Consider the following 17,055-nt stretch of genomic DNA (forward strand, 5'->3'; position numbering starts at 1 on the left):
CTTCTAGTAAATATGTTTTGAAAGGATTCTAACCTGAGAAAAACAAAATCTCTGGGTTTTCTCCACTCATACACATTCTGAAGATGTTTCACTGTCTTCAGTGAGTTCCATTTATTTTGCTGTTAGACAACAGTTCAATGCTGTAAGAGAGCACACAGTTCTAGAATTGTGGAAATTATAAACAAGAACTTTTTAACAAAATATATACCTTAACAGCACATGCTGTTATCCATGAAGCTGTCTGTCTTCCGCAGTACACTTGATATTTCAGTACAGCTCTGAGGACAGATATGATGACATATTTCGGCAGCAGAGCGTGGCTCCAAGCAGAAAATACACAAAGTAAGAAGATATTGTTTTGATGAATCTATTCACACTTGAAAGCAACAATTAGACACACACATGCATAAAGAGTCGGAGATACACATACTGTACAATACGAAAACAGAGATTTTCCACTATCAAAGATGAATACCAGAGCGTAATGCAGAATTATTATTGCTTTGTCATCACATCTGGCAATGGTTTCTCTAAAATACTTTTGTTTATGTTGTTGCTGTGGTCTTCAGTTTGGATGACTGATTTGGTGCAGCTCTCCATGCCACTCTATCCTGTGCAAACCTCATCACCTCCGAATAACTCCTGCAACCTAAATCCTTGTGAATCTGCTTTCTGCATGCATCTCTTGATCTCCCTCTAATTTTTTATCCCCCACACTTCCCTCCAGTACTAAACTGATGATCTCTTGGTGTCTCATAACGTGTCCTGTCAACCAATCCCTTCTTCTAGCCAGGTTACGCCACAAATTTCCTTTCTCCCCAATTCTGTTTAGTAATCAAATGGTTCAAATGGCTCTGAGCACTATGGGACTCAACTGCTGAGGTCATTAGTCCCCTAGAACTTAGAACTAGTTAAACCTAACTAACCTAAGGACATCACACACATCCATGCCCGAGGCAGGATTCGAACCTGCGACCGTAGCGGTCTCGCGGTTCCAGACTGCAGCGCCAGAACCGCGCGGCCACTTCGGCCGGCTCTGTTTAGTATCTCTTGATTAGTTACGTGATCTAAGCATCTAATCTTCAGCATTCCTCTGTAATACCAAATTTCAAAAACTTCTATTCTCTTCTTGTCTAAACTGTTTATCATCCATATTTCAATTTTGGAAATTTGTGGTAAGTTCTATGAGACCAAACTGGTGAGGTCATCGGTCCCTAGGCTTACACACTACTTAATCTAACTTAAACTAACTTACGCGAGGGACAACACACACACCCACGCCCAAGGGAGGACTCGAACCTCCGACGGGGGGAGCCGCTCGAACAGTGGCAAGGCGCCCGAGACCGCACGGCTACCCCGCACAGCCATCCATGTTTCACTTCTAGAGATGGCTACACTCCAAAAAACTCTTTCATGGAAGACTTCCTGACATTTAAATCTACATTCGATGTTAACAAATTCTCTTCATCAGAAATGCTTTTCTTGCCACTGCCGGTCTACATTTTATATCCTTTTTACAATGAAATCAATATCCCTAGATGCATACAGGCGTTGATATAAGTCAACGCGGGCAGCTGAAAATGTGTGCCCCGACCCGGACTCAAACCCGGGATCTCCTGTTTACATGGCAGACGCTCTATCCATCTGAGGCACCAAGGACGCAGAGGATAATGCGACTGCAGGGTCATATCTCTGGCACGCCTCTTGTGAGACCCACACTCTCAACTTATTGTACCGCACTATATTTATAGTGCCCCTGTCCATTATACTCATTACTCGCGGCTTTTTGCCGATTCCCACAAGAGTTCGGGCACTGTATGTGCATCCGCACAGAAGATGGTCAAATGGCAGGTGAGCCTTAACTCTATATATGTATCCTCTCTACTTCAGCCGTCATCAGCTATTTTGCTGCCCAGATAGGAAATCTCATATACTACTTTAAGTATTTCGTTTCCTAATCTGATTCTCCCAACATCATCTGACTTAATTAGACTTGTTTTGCATTTGTTGTTGTTCATCTTATATACTCCTTTCAAGACCCTGTCGATTCCGTTCAACTCCTCTTCGAAGTCCTTTGTTGTCTCTGGGAGAATTATAGTGTCATCGGCAAACCTCAATTATTTTATTTCTTCTCCCTGAACTTTAACTCCTACTTCAGATTTTGCTTAGGTTTCCTTTACTGCTTGCTCAAAGTACAGCTTGAATACCTTCGGGGATAGGCTACAACACTGTATCACTCCCTTCTCAGCCACTGGTTCCCTTTCGTCTCCCTCGACTCTTTTATAATACGCCGTCTGATTTCTGTACATGTTGTAAATAGCGTTTCGCTCCCTGTATATTGGACTAACCCACCACTGCCCGCACCGAAACCGAGTTTATTGTGCGGTATCGCTCCCTGTATATCGCGTAAAGCCAACCAATGCCCTTAAATGGTGCGAGGAGTCCTTTTACCAGTTTTTTGTTAGACACAATTTCTTCATGTCTTGTTGTCCCGAAGATTCTGTAACTTTTGCTCTCGAATGCCATGCATTCGAAGATTAGGTGTGATGCAGTTTCTTCACTGTCATCACAGATCCTATGTATAGGGTCTTCTTCCGTTATACCCATTGTGTGTAGGTGTTTTTTGAAATTCCCGTGGCCAGTCATCAGTCCAGTCATCAGTTTCATCTCTTTCCTGTTCATTTCCAGGATTACACAGCTTCTTTTAAAGCATGGCTTGGGCGTCATTACCTTACCATATTTTTGCTTATCGACTTTGGTCCAATATTCTACGTGCTATTTCTTAAGCCAGTTCCGTAGTTCTAGTTTGATCGTAGCCTTGTTGATTGTCAGGACAAGTTCTGGTCCAATGTATGGAGTCGTTGCCCCCATCCTTTCCAATCCGTCGGCTTGTTCTTTGCCACAGATCCCAGAGTGGCCAGGGACCCACACTTGGTTTACCCTATCGCTTCCTCCTAGCTCCACCAGAGCCCTGTGGCATTCTGCAACAATCTTAGATCTCTTTACAGGAGCTGCCAGTGATTTCAGGGCTGCCCGTCTGTCTGAACAGATGTAGATACTACGGTTCTTGTAGCACCTACGCATAGTCTCCTCCACACATGCCTTGATTGCAGTAATTTCAGCTTGGAATACCGAGGCTAGTTTTCCATGCCGTCCAGTCTTGGCTGAACCCCGCACACCCCTGCCCCAACGCCTTGGTCTGCTTCCGTCACATCGGTGAACCAAATGATGTCCCCTATACGGTGTCAAACTGCTTTTTCCCACTGCTCCCTGCTTCCAATTATTATATTTTAAGGCTTATCGAAGCAGTTGGGAGTTATTATATAGTCGGCAGGCATTTCCTCAGCCATTCCTATATTTACCTCACTAATTATGTTAGCGTGTGCTTCTGGATATCCGAATGAGACCCAGTTTTTGCCAGTCTTAAGTCTGTATGCCCCAGCTGCTGCCTCCATCTAGACCCAAAGGTGTAGTGGAGGCATGTCCAGCATGGCTTCCGTCCCAGCGGTTGGTGTGCTGCTAATTCCGCCTGTTATGACTAAGCAGGCCAGTCTCTCCATCTTAGCAAGCTCCTTAGCTGCAACCCGCTGTTCTACCTTCTTCCGCCACACTACGGTCCCGTAGGAAATCCTAGGTCTAACCACCGATGTGTATATCCAGTGAATACCTCTGGGACTTAGGCCCCAGATTTTACCGCAAGCCCTCCTGGTACTCACTAGAGTACTTTTCGCCTTGGAGCAGATGCTCTTAATGTGAGGGATGTTAGTTTCTCATCTAAGGTTACCCCTAGATATTCCACTATCCCCTTCACGGGTAGAGTTTCATCGAAGAGCTTTAGATTCCAAGTTGAGTGTTCGATATGCCTTTTCGTGAATGGCACCACAACAGTCTTCTTAGGATTAACCCTTAGATCCTGTTTAACGCTCCAACCTTGCACAATGTCCAATCCTCCTTGTGCCATATTCCTGTGTCAGTAAATTTGCCAAGTATTAATATGACAAGGTCATCTGCATTTCCTTGGTAGAACCATTGTCTAGAATATAGTTCCTCAATGAGTTCGTTCGCCAGTAGATTCCACAATAAAGGGGACAGAACTCCTCCTTGTGGGCAACCTCTAGTGGCGTTAATTACCATCTTTTCATTCATAATGGTAGCCTCTACCTTCTTTCCACTAAGTATTGCCCTGGTCCACCTACATATAGTGGTCCCCAGGTCATGCACCTCTGCTGCCCTTACCATAGAGTCGAAAGTCGTGTTACTGAAGGCCCCCTCGATATCCAGGAAGGTTCAGAGGGCTATTTCTTGAAAGTGAAGTGCTTTCTCCACCCTCCCAACGAGTTGATGGAGAGCTGTCTCACATGATTTACCTGGTTGATATGCGTGTTGGTTTAAATGTAGGGGGGCCCTAATTAGCCTGCTCTCCCCAACGCATACAATAACCAGTTTTTCCAGTTTTTTGAGAATGAATGAGGACAGACTGACTGGTCTCATATCCTTGGCCTTGGTGTGATCAGTTCTCCCTGGCTTTGGAATGAAGACAATCTTCACTGCCCTCCAAGCATTTAGAATGATTCCTACTGCCAGGCTAACGCTGAATAATTTGCATAGGACTCTTATGAGATTCTCTCCTGCCTGTTGCAGGATAGCTGGAAGGATTCCATCTGGGCCAGGTGACTTGAATGGTTGGAATATTCCCACCGTCCATTGGGTTTTATTGAGGTCCACACACTCCTTGGCCGATTCACAGTCCTCTCTTCGAGTGCCTGAGAACCATTGTCTCTCCAGGATCTCACTCTGGTCTGTGTTGTCCGGCAGAGCATATTGAGGAAAGTGAGTTTTGAGGAGCAGTTCCAGCATCTCATGTGCTGTCTTTGTATATCCCCCGCCCTCCTACCCCAACGTACCTCCTGGATTTGTTGGTACTCTAGTGAGGATTCTGTGAAGTCTGGCTTGTGCAGCTCTCCACTTCGTCACAGAATGCCTTCCAGGATGCCTCCTTTGCTTGTCTGATTGCAAGATTGTAGTTGACAAGGGCCTCACGATATTTTGACCATTGTCCTTAACGTCTCGCAAGGTTAAACAGTCTTTGTACCTGTTTTCTTTGCGTTTCCAAGTTATTATTCCACCAAGGCACACTCCTATTTATGAACTTCTTGGTGACTGTGCCGTAGTCCTGATATGAGGTCACTATGGCAGAGATAACAGCCTCTGCTACTTCCTCAAATTCTACTGGATTCCTTATCGAGGTTTTAATTTCCGATAAGTCTAAGCCAAGGTCACTCCTATATGTCTCCCACTCTGTTTTCCTGGGATTCCTATAGGTCATGGTCTGTCTGATTCCCATTTCAACCTTGAATTTAATGTACATGTGGTCTGATGAGGATGGCTCTAACGCCACATGCCATTGTTTGACATAGGTGCCCATCATTATGGAACCAAAGGTCCTGTCAATTACTTCTTCCTTCTGCTATTCCTGAATGTAGGTTCATTGCCCCTATTCAGGACCTCCAAGTTGTTAGCTAAAAAAAATTCAAGAAGGTACTCACCTCTACTGTTGGTGTCCTTGCTGCCCCACACTAGTTGTGGGCACTGGCATCACATCCCACCAACAGTTGGTCCCCTTGCCAATGGCAAGCTTCCACGTCTCGTCACCTCCAAAGGAGGGGGAGAGCTGTCTTTGTAAGGAAGGTATGCTGAGGCCCAAACAATTTCCCTCGTGATACCTTCCTCACATTGCTGCATTCTATTGATCACTAGGTCCCTGGAGCAGAAATCCATCATTGGCATGAAAGAAACTCCATTTCTTACATAGATGCATGTTCTGGAGTTTTTTGTATTTCTAGCACAAATAAGCTTACCTCCAGTGCCACCAAGGCCTGATACATCCCCTTTATATAAGAAGGGTTCTTGTATCAGTGCCATATCCACTTCCTGCCTCCCCAGGCAGCGGGTCAGGGCACCAGAGGCCCATTTACTGTGCTGCAGATTAATCTGCAGCACCTTCAGTCTCCGTCTTGCATTTGAGGTCTTTGATAACCCTGCCGGTGACCTGCGAAAACTCTAAAAACAATTTCAGGTCTTGCTCTCGCATCGCCTTCAGGGTCTTCTCTCCGACCTCCACCACCAGGGTTTGTCCTTCCGGTACAATCTTCTGGTTGATCATCTCCAGTCTTATGTCGAGACTCTTGGGTTCTGGGTCTTAGGGGAGACATTCTTAAGGATATTTGGCACCCATATTGATACCTTTGCGGTCTTAAGAAGCTCCACTGCTGTCTTGACCAGCAGCTCTTCGCATCTTCCCATGGGAATATCATGGGCACCTTGTCCTTAAGCCATTATACCACGTGCACCCCCTCACAGACAAAAATGAAGGCACCGCGATCTAGATAGACCCTCCTGAAGTTGGGTCCTGGACCAGCATTCTCCCCCCCCCCCCCCAATATTTTCAAAGAGGGCCATCTGTACAAGTTCCTACCGCTGCGAGGTGATGGCTATCAGTGGATAGCCTTCCTGGATAAATACCATCTTAAAAACCGAGGCTGCAGTACTATAGGTCTCTTTCCCTATTTCTTGCCTCGGTTTTTTCTGGACTCGCTTATCCAGGGAGGAGGGAGTCTTAGATTCCTCCCTTGTCCTCTTGCTGCCTGTCTTCGACTTTGTGGGGGGTTTGCGTATCCCCTTCAATATCAGACAGTTTTTTCTTGGGGATCTTAGCTTCAAGCCCCTTTAATTCCCTCCACTTGCCTTTAGGAAGCCACTCTTTCCCTTCCTTTTTTCTCTGTTCCCTGAGCAGTTTCCTCCTCTGGGCTCCAGACAAGGCTTTAATCTTGATCTGGACCAACTTCTCGGTTACAGTTCCCACTTCTGGCTCAGGTCTAGATCCTGATTCAGTAGTGGGAATGCTTTCCATCGGTCCTGACCCCGATATTTGGGTGTCTGAGGTCTCAGTTTTCCCCTCAGTTTGTTTGAATTTATTTTCTTTAGTCGCGTACATATTAGTGCCACGAGATTTGGGGATCTACGCGGTCCACACCACGAATACCCCGCGTGGTGGAAGGCTACTTACTCAGGGGGGCCGCCCGGTATCCCTGAGGCTCCGTTTGCGACACATCTTCCCATGTGCAACGCACCGCTCGGCACGGATCGCATCACACCTTGGGTTGGGAAAGGGAATTGCGCAGCACTAGGAGTAAATAGGGAGGATGGTACGTTGTGGGGCACTCTTAATCTGATCCATCAGCTGAGGCCTCTCCGGCAGTAGGCCCTCTACCTTCGACATAGCCCTCAGCTTCACGCCGATACGCTAGCCTCTCCACCCGCACGGACAGTGCTCCGTCGAGGTGGTGTCCGCCGGAGAGGTAGATCACATTACTGCGATGAAGTTGTGCAAAAGTCAGTTTGTACGTTACATCCACGTTATTTGATATTATTAATCACACACCTGATGTAAACTATAACTGTTTACAACGTAAAGTACATACGAACAACTTGATATAGGACACAACGCTCTAACAAGCAGGGAAACAACCTCATAATGGTTTACAAAAGCCACCTAAACTATGGAACATACACGTCGCGTGGGATTTGCGAGATTTTCTCGCTCTCTCACGCCACCGACATAGTCTGCTATTTCGTTAACATCATTAATTTAAATTTCACCGTGAGGATAACTAAAGAAAAAAAGATTTTCGTAAACTTTATGCAAAAGCCAATTACCCTACGTTTACAATTCGATCTAAACTTAACCCTTCCACGCACGGCTATTTCGTAGTAATAAGGCCAGACAAACAAAACAATTTAAATTTAAATTTTATGCCGCTTATTTAACAACAGCTTGAGGTAAAATTCACACAAACATTAATTTTACAATATTAACAACGAAAACACTCCCTAATGCTCTGCAAAATTATATTTATTTGGTCACGGACCGGCATTCGGCTTCTCACGCCATCCTCAGATGTCACAAACACAGATAAACAGGATGTGCGACTTGTTGTTGTCGTTGTTGTTGGGGTCTTCAGTCCAAAGACTGCTTTGATGCAGATCTCCATGCTACTCTACCCTGTGTAAGCCTCTTCATCTCCGAGTAACTGTTGTAATCTACATCCCTCTGAATCTGCTTACCGTACTCATATCTTGGTCTCCCTCTACCATTTTTACCCCAACGCTTCGCTCCAGTACTAAATTGGTGCTCCCTTGATGCCTCAGAATGTGTCCTACCAACTGATCCCTCCTTTTAGTCAGATTACGCCACAAATTTCTCTTTTCCCCAATTCTATTCAGTACCTCCTCAGTTTTTAAGTGATCTACTCATCTAATCTTCAGCATTCATCTGTGGCGCCATATTACAAAACTTTCTATTGTATTCTTGTCTAAACTGTTTATCGTTCATGTTTCACTTTCATACATGGCTACACTCCATACACATAATATCAAAAAAGGCTTCCTGAAACTTAGATCTAAACTCGATGTTAACAAATTTCTGTTCTTCAGAAATGCTTTTCTTGCCATTGATAGTCTACATTTTATATCCTCCCTATTTCCACCATCATCAGTTATTTTGCTTCCCAAATAGCAGAACTCATTTACTACTTTAGGTAGTAATCTAATTCCCTCAGCATCACCCGACTTAATTCGAATACACTCCATTATCTTCGTTTTGCTTTTGTTGATGTTCATCATTATATCCTCCTTTCAAGACACTGTTAATGTTACTGATTTTAAATTTTTCAGTACAAGAACAAGGAGTTTTTAGTATTCAAGGACAATTTCAGTCATAATCTCGTGCGACGGGCATGTGTTGTATCTTAGTTGTCTTTTGTAGGCCAATATGAGGCTGTTTACCGACTTGAGAGACCACAAATGTCTTGTATCAACTTGTTCTTCTCGGCTTCACCTGCACCACTGCGGTACATTATATAAATTATCGTTTACACCCTGCATACATTAATAGCTTCTACTGAGAAATTCGTCAAGGGAGAAGAAGTTGGTTACCAATAAATCTTTTCGGTTTTTCTTAAACTGAACTTTTTCAGTAGTTTTTATAGTTACTGGCAAGAACATCGAAAATGTATACTTCAGAAAAGTGTAGGATAAAAATTATTTTCATTTGTAGTACCGATTCCATGAACTGATGTGCTAGTTTGAGAAACAGATATAATATTTATGCCAAATTTCATTGAGGAATGTACTGGGAAGTAGTAGCTAATATTTCCAGTTCTTTGAACAGGCCTCTACTGGACGTTCTTGAATTCACATTACAAACAATTCGTATATAACGCTTATGGACTCTCAGAACTTTAGGTTGGCTTGATGAATCCCTTATGGCACTACTGCTTCATCGGCTACGCTTCTCTGTTGGCGCAGTCCATATTTGGAACAAACTACCCTGCACTTTGCTCACAATTAAAAACCCTGTTGCACTGAAGAAAAATCTGAAACACCTCATTCTGTCAATTTCATAGCTTTTGATTAAAAAAATTGACGTATATGGCCAGTTTCCCCTCTGTCCCCCTGTTAGGTCTTTTTTTTCTTTTCATTTCTCAATCAGTCACGCTTCTTTCTTTTTCTCTAACCTCTTTACTTGTGTTTTATCAGGTTCCTCTCCACTTCTTCATCCCTGCTCTCATATCCATTGCTGGATAGCGCTCACGGTTTAAATCTATCAGCTTTAGTTCGTTTTTGTTGTTGTACTTGGTAGATACGAATATAAACTGTTTTTTCTTCACTGTTTATTTAATAGTGATACTTTGTTCCTGGGGCAGATGTAAGTTGTAAAATGTTTTCTCCTAATGAAGTAATGTAAAGAATCTGCACCCCTGGTTTGATGTAAGAGAGGGCCATCAAGGTCCTAATTTTGCCATGTTAAATGAATTAGTGAAAACAAAGTAAATAAATTATGGAATGGAAGCAAGCGAAGGATGCAGGATTCTTATTTTTACCCACGAAGGTCTGACAACATCCGCATCGTAATCAAATATTTGTTTACAGTTCTACCGTATGCTCCTCCTAATTGCATTTATTAGGAAGTTGTAATTCCAAGAATGTGACGATCTCAATCTCTTCTACCCGCATTTCATATTTTAGTCATGTACTGGAAAGGAAACTTCTTTCAAGTTCTGAACTGCACAAAAACTCTGAACTGCATACCGCGTCTCGCTCTTTATAAACGTCCGCAAGTAATTTTAGGAAATTCACCATATTGTCCGCTATAACGTGGTGAAAATCGCACCGCGATATAAGGTATTTATTCATTCTGGATCTATTTGGGATTGCCTGTGTTAGCTGCCTCAACATGTATATTGCAGGTTAAACTTTTTGGGAAATGAATGGGACTGCAATAATTTATCCATTTTATTGATTAAGAATGTCAATAAAACATGGGAAGGGTACAGTAAAATTGGAAGACGTTCTAAGTACCATTTCTTTCACAAACCGCGTTTTCAGTGCTGTCGCGTTCTCGTACTCTGTTGAGGAACAGTTTCAAAAATTCACTGGCGAAAAAATGTTGCTATCGGAGCACAAAAAATGTGAATATGTTCCTGTTTATTTGAAAGACTATGACTGAGAACTGGGGTACCAACAGCCTCATTCTATCTTCCCCAACACCTTCAAAAATTTTCCCAAAAATTTTGGCATGTGAACATATTCGCGCTTTTTTTTAAACATGCAACTCACTTCAAACTCCCACAAACTGCTCTAACTGTAGCTCACTCCCACTCACTAGTCCATCGCTGTGAATCGCTCATCCCCATACACTCACAGTTGCCCTTTCTCACGCACTCATTCAGTCCATCTCATTCTCATCATCTGTTTGTGTCTCTCTGTCATCGTCTCCTATGTCACAAAATGGTTCAAATGGCTCTGAGCACTATGGGACTTAACTTCTGAGGTCATCAGGCCGGCCCCTGTGTCACAGCCACAGTCCTCTTCGTTCTATCCTTTTACTACAATCTCTTCTCACTGTCACTGTCTCCCTCTTGCTCTCTCTTGCTGCTTGCTTGCAACGCCGCTGCCTCTCTTCCTCGTTCTCATTGTCTTACATTCTGTCTCTCATTATCACTGGCCCTCATCCATTTCCATTTCCACTTTCTCTTTCGCTTCATTCCTCCGCCCTGGCACTGTCTTCTTCCCTCTTTTCCTAGGACTGTTCTGTCACTGTCAACTGTGTTTCACTGCCACTACCGTCCCTCTCTTACTCTCTCACTGCCATTGTCTCCTTCGCTCCTTCTATTACGCGAACACTGCCAACTCTCTTCCAGTATTCATTACTTTTCCGTCTCTTTGCCACTGCCACGGTCTCCTTCTCTCTCAGCATAAAAAGCGCGAATATGTTCGCGTGCCAAAACTTTTAGGAAGATTGTTAAAGGTGCTGAAGAAAGTAGAATGAGGCAGCTGGTACCCCACTTTTCAGTTAGAGTCTTTCAAATAATGAGAAACATATTCGCATTTTTTGTGCTCCGATAGGAGCATTTTTGCGCTGGTCCCCGTCTTTTCCCTACTGCAGCGGAGCATATAACTCATATGAAAAGAAATGTATTGCTCGGCAAAATTTAGTTTACTTCTGTGAAACTGAAGTAACGCAAAACTAATTTTACAGCTCAGACCGGATTTTACGTGCACAAAATTTTGCATGTGCTTCAGCAATAGAATATGAAGTTCCCAGAACCCTTCTGATAATAATGGAGACACTTTACAGCATATTTCTCCGTGCTATGACACTTTATAAACTACGTTTTTGCATCACACCGGACTTTACGTGTACAAGTAGGGTAACTTTGAACATCTATATCATGGAAATCGATGAAGATATGTAGAAAATTTTGAAGATTGTTCGAGATCGGGATCTTAGAAACATATCGTAAAAATTTCATGCATTTTCTTTGAATAGACGTCCCGGAATCCGCGGCTGGGATCTGGTAACTAAAACAAGTTTTTATGGTGTTTCTACGTAACGAATAAAGATTTTTGAAAACTGTAAAATGGTTCTCCTAGATAAATGCCGAGACAAAACGCCGTTAAAATTTGAGCAATTTATTTAGATTTCGCCTCATACCGGATTTTACGTGTAGAAGCAGGGAAACATTGGAAACACGTATCTAGGAAACAGATAAAGATATGAAGGAAATTTCCAAGATCGTTCGAGATCAAGATCTTAGGAATATATCCCAAAATTTTTAAAAATGTTCAAATGCGTGTGAAATCTTAAGGGACTTAACTGCTAAGGTCATCAGTCCCTAAGCTTACACACTATTTAACCTAAATTATCCTAAGGACAAACACACACCCCCATGCCCGAGGGAGAACTCGAACCTGCGCCGGGACCAGCCGCACAGTCCATGACTGCAGCGAGTTATTTAATGCACAAAGTAAGAGCATATGGACTATCAGACCAATTGTGTGACTGGATTGAAGAGTTCCTAGATAACAGAACGCAGCGTGTCATTCTCAATGGAGAGAAGTCTTCCGAAGTAAGAGTGATTTCAGGTGTGCCGCAGGGGAGTGTCGTAGGACCGTTGCTATTCACAATATACATAAATGACCTTGTGGACGACATCGGAAGTTCACTGAGGCTTTTTGCGGATGATGCTGTGGTATATCGAGATGTTGTAACATTGGAAAATTGTACTGAAATGCAGGAGGATCTGTAGCGAATTGACGCATGGTGCAGGGAATGGCAATTGAATCTCAATGTAGACAAGTGTAATGTGCTGCGAATACATCGAAAGATAGATCCCTTATCATTTAGCTACAATATAGCAGGTCAGCAACTGGAAGCAGTTAATTCCATAAATTATCTGGGAGTACGCATTAGGAGTGATTTAAAATGGAATGATCATATAAAGTTGATCGTCGGTAAAGCAGATGCCAGATTGAGATTCATTGGAAGAATCCTAAGGAAATGCAGTCCGACAACAAAGGAAGTAGGTTACAGTACGCTTGTTCGCCCATTGCTTGAATACTGCTCAGCAGTGTGGGATCCGTACCAGATAGGGTTGATAGAAGAGATAGAGAAGATCCAACGGAGAGCAGTGCGCTTCGTTACAGGATCATTTAGTAATCGCGAAAGCGTTACGGAGATGATAGATATACTCCAGTGGAAGACTCTGCAGGAAAGGCGCTTAGTAGCTCGGTACGGGCTTTTGTTGAAGTTTCGAGAACATACCTTCAACGAAGAGTCAAGCAGTATATTGTTCCCTCCTGCGTATATCTCGCGAAGAGAGCATGAGGATAAAATCAGAGAGATTAGAGCCCACACAGAAGCATACCGACAATCCTTCTTTCCACGAACAATACGATGGTTTGGTTGGTTGGTTTGTTTGGGGAAGGAGACCAGACAGCGAGGTCATCGGTCTCATCGGATTAGGGAAGGACGGGGAAGGAAGTCGGCCGTGCCCTTTGAAAGGAACCATCCCGGCATTTGCCTGGAGCGATTTAGGGAAATCACGGAAAACCTAAATCGGGATGGCCGGACGCGGGATTGAACCGTCGTCCTCCCGAATGCGAGTCCAGTGTCTAACCACTGCGCCAACTCGCTCGGTCACGAACAATACGAGACTGGAATAGAAGGGAAAACCGATAGAGGTACTCAAGGTACCCTCCACCACACACCGTCAGGTGGCTTGCGGAGTATGTATGTAGATGTAGATGTAGACTAAGACCGCTCAGCTAATCCCGCGCGGTCCAAAATTTTCAGTCATTTGCTTTTTTTAATTGTCTTGGAATCCTCGGATGGGTTTTGGTCCGCTGGTGACGGCGAAAATATATTAAAAAAAACCATTTTTGTAAGGTTTTCCGAGGACTCGGCCATGAACTAATGGCGCCTCCTGAAGTTCCATCAACCCCACCGTAGACCACATCAAATGAAAAAATGAAACAAGCGATTTGATCCATTTTTCTAAGCTGGAAGAAGTGTGTAACATCCATATTTTGACGCTGTACTGTAGGATAGTGACACTAAGACGATCCTTCTGTTGGGTACAAAAATGGTCCCTAGTCCGAGCGTTGTCCAGAACACTTGACCCTACCTTTTTATCACCAATAGAACCCGAAGTATGAGCGCCGGAAAATCCCGTCTTTATGCGCAGCGTTTTGGAACATATTAGGTACGCATTCTGTGGCATCCACAACGATACATGACAGGTAGTGCCTCATACTGAGAACAGAATAAAATATTTGGAGGCACGACTTCTTCAGCAGGCTCTCGTATTTCCGCCACTTTCGAATAAATGTACCTGGTGCATTATGGCGTTTCGAATGATGTGATTTTTGGGCAAAGTTGGAGAAATATGTGCGGATGGGCTCGAACAGGCGGCCGGAGCCGGCGATGCCGCTAGCCGCGGCCCGCTAGGCGGGCGCCGCTACCTGGGCGTCGGGCCGCGGGCCCGGATATAAACAAACCGTTGGGCGGGTTCAGTGACCGGGCGGCTGCGGCGGCGGCGGCGGCGGCGGCAGCGGCGGGCAGAGCGCAGCACGACGCGGGGCCCCGGCCGCCGCCGCCGCCGCAGTCGCCGCCGCGCGCTCCGCCGGAATGTGCCTTGCCGCTCCGCGCAGGTGATATGCCCAGCACCATCAGAGGTGAGTCCGCAAGCGCGCGCGCGCACGCGCTGCCGGCGCCGCTGCGGTACTCGCCGCTTCCCATCGGAACGCGGCGTCCGCGTCGGCGCCCTGCTGGAAGCGTCGCTACTTCCGCGTCGGCGTAGGCGGCAGCCGCTGCCATCTGCCGAGCCCGTCCACCAAACTAGAAAAATGTCGCAACCGTTTTCTGGTTGCTGGGCGACGGAAAATTTTGAGACGTACCCGGTGTGCACCGCTTTTGCCGGCCGCGATGACTCTGGTTCCTATGGACGCCGCGGGCATTGTGGTCGCCGATATTTCGAACGTGACGTCTTGCGTGTTCCACAACACCTGTGCAAGTCTCATACAAACCCAATGTGTGTGTTTGTGAACAAAATTACCTCCTAAGCAAAAATTTATACACAAACCTATAACTTGGACTGTCAATTCTCTTGAAGTTCGCCACATGAGTGTGTGAAGCTCTCGCAAGGAATACAACCCGCCGACAAGTGTAATGGATTTAGCACACACGTGCAGCTACGGAAGCATGAAGTATTCCGCGATTGTTGGATTTTTCATGTCCGCTGGACACGCCAGGACGCATTGCAAATGTCAGTGGAGTCTGCCTGCGTGCCACACGCCACGAGTTACTCGATAGCGGCACGTGGTGCGTTACTCAGCTCTAGCAGTAACAGGTGCGAAATGTTCGTGGCAGCTGATGTGCCTCCCGAAAAGCGGAAAATGACAGCAAAATAGTACTTACCTGCCCAAGTCACGGAGCTGCTGTAAATATTTAGGTACTGCTACTGCTGTTACTTTTCGGCGAGTGAGTCGAGAATGGATGCACGGCTTTTATGAGTTTAGGATGCGAGAGCTTGCGCGGTAAATTTTATGTAGAAAGCATATGCAAGTCATGATGACATAATTTTTGAAAAGAAAAGCCTTAATGTTTCTAATAGAGTTACCGACATCGAAGATCAAGCGCTGCACCATTGTTATTTGTGGATAAGTACAATTAGTGTCATACACCTCATGTGTTTTGGCGAAATAGTGCATTTAGGTCGCCATGTCTTAATGAATATTTGCAAACACTGGCTCTCTTGTGTCCTGTAAGATGAGCGCATCTTCGAATACCTTTGTGTATAAACAGACCTGCCTTATGCTCTGTGACGTCAGGGAAACAATTCCTCCGATGTAAGTCATCCGTGTGTAAGTTCAGACAAAAACATTTTCGTATATAGAAGCAAAAGACGTAACCAACGCAAGGAATCGACTCTGCTTCCGCTGCAAGGTTGCATACCATTGAGTCTCTGTGACAGAGGTGGAAAGCAATAAGTGTAAATATTATATACCAACTCCATGGTCATTCTGGACACAGTAGTTATGTTACGTAGCGTTTCTGGTGGTACGTAACAGAAGAAATGCCATGTTCATACTTAGAAGAAAGAAGTGACCGATTTTCTTTCCTGATGATGTCCGTTTAGCAACGCTTAAAATTCTCCCATGATAAGAAATTATATACTATCCATATGACAGAATTGTATTAACATCAACTGATAAATCATCATATCTATGATTAGGAATAAATCTTATTTGCAGATATTTTAGTCATCTCTGAAAACTCAAGCAGCGCAATAGTTATCCGTTCGAATGACAACACATACAAATTACAAGTATGAGAAACGTGGATACGTCGTTTCATAATCTTATTGTTACGCTGTGAAAGTCTTTTAACTACTTACTTTTTTACCTGTTTCGCAAAATCAGACCTGTAATGGATGTTATTAAAGTCGACACCATCTAGGTGTTATTGTTAAGTATCCATTTCGAATATAGTTGGACTACTCCAGCTGAATTTATTTTTGTATTTTGAGTATAAATGACGCCACCTGTTGCGTCTGCTGTTTCAATATGTGATATGTTTTTTTTTTTTAGTTTTCTCGAATATGAAACTAGTGTGACCCTAAATACTTAAAGCATTGCGTCCCCCCCCCCTCCTCCCCCTCCACTCCCACCCCCCAACGTATTTTACGCTATAAATTACGACTTAATTAAAAAGACATACTTTTGAATTTCGGTTTAAGGAAAGCAAGTTGCGACCCTCTACCGCTAGAGAGCTCCAAATAGTAGCGTCTAACATGGTGGTGTTTAACATAACTATGTCTGTGCATGAGAAACAGCTTGCTGTAATCGAGTTTCTAACCGAAGAAAACTTAAAGAACATCTTCGAGGACATTACTTTGATAGTGATGAAGCTGTGCAAACGGAGGTGAAGTTTTGGTTCCGTCATCGATGTCAAACATCCTCCAGTGACGGTATCAGAAAACTGGTTTCTCGTTGGGAGAAATATGTTTGTCGTCAGGGAGACTATATTGAGAAATAAATGTGTAAACATGAGGAATAAAGATGTAGAAAGTTAATGAAATTTGCTTTATTTAAAAAGCTTTACTACTTTACACATAAAAATTACTTTTCAGCACGCCATAGTAAATTCTAATC

Source organism: Schistocerca nitens, chromosome 3, assembly GCF_023898315.1.
Source record: "Schistocerca nitens isolate TAMUIC-IGC-003100 chromosome 3, iqSchNite1.1, whole genome shotgun sequence".
Taxonomy (NCBI): domain Eukaryota; kingdom Metazoa; phylum Arthropoda; class Insecta; order Orthoptera; family Acrididae; genus Schistocerca; species Schistocerca nitens.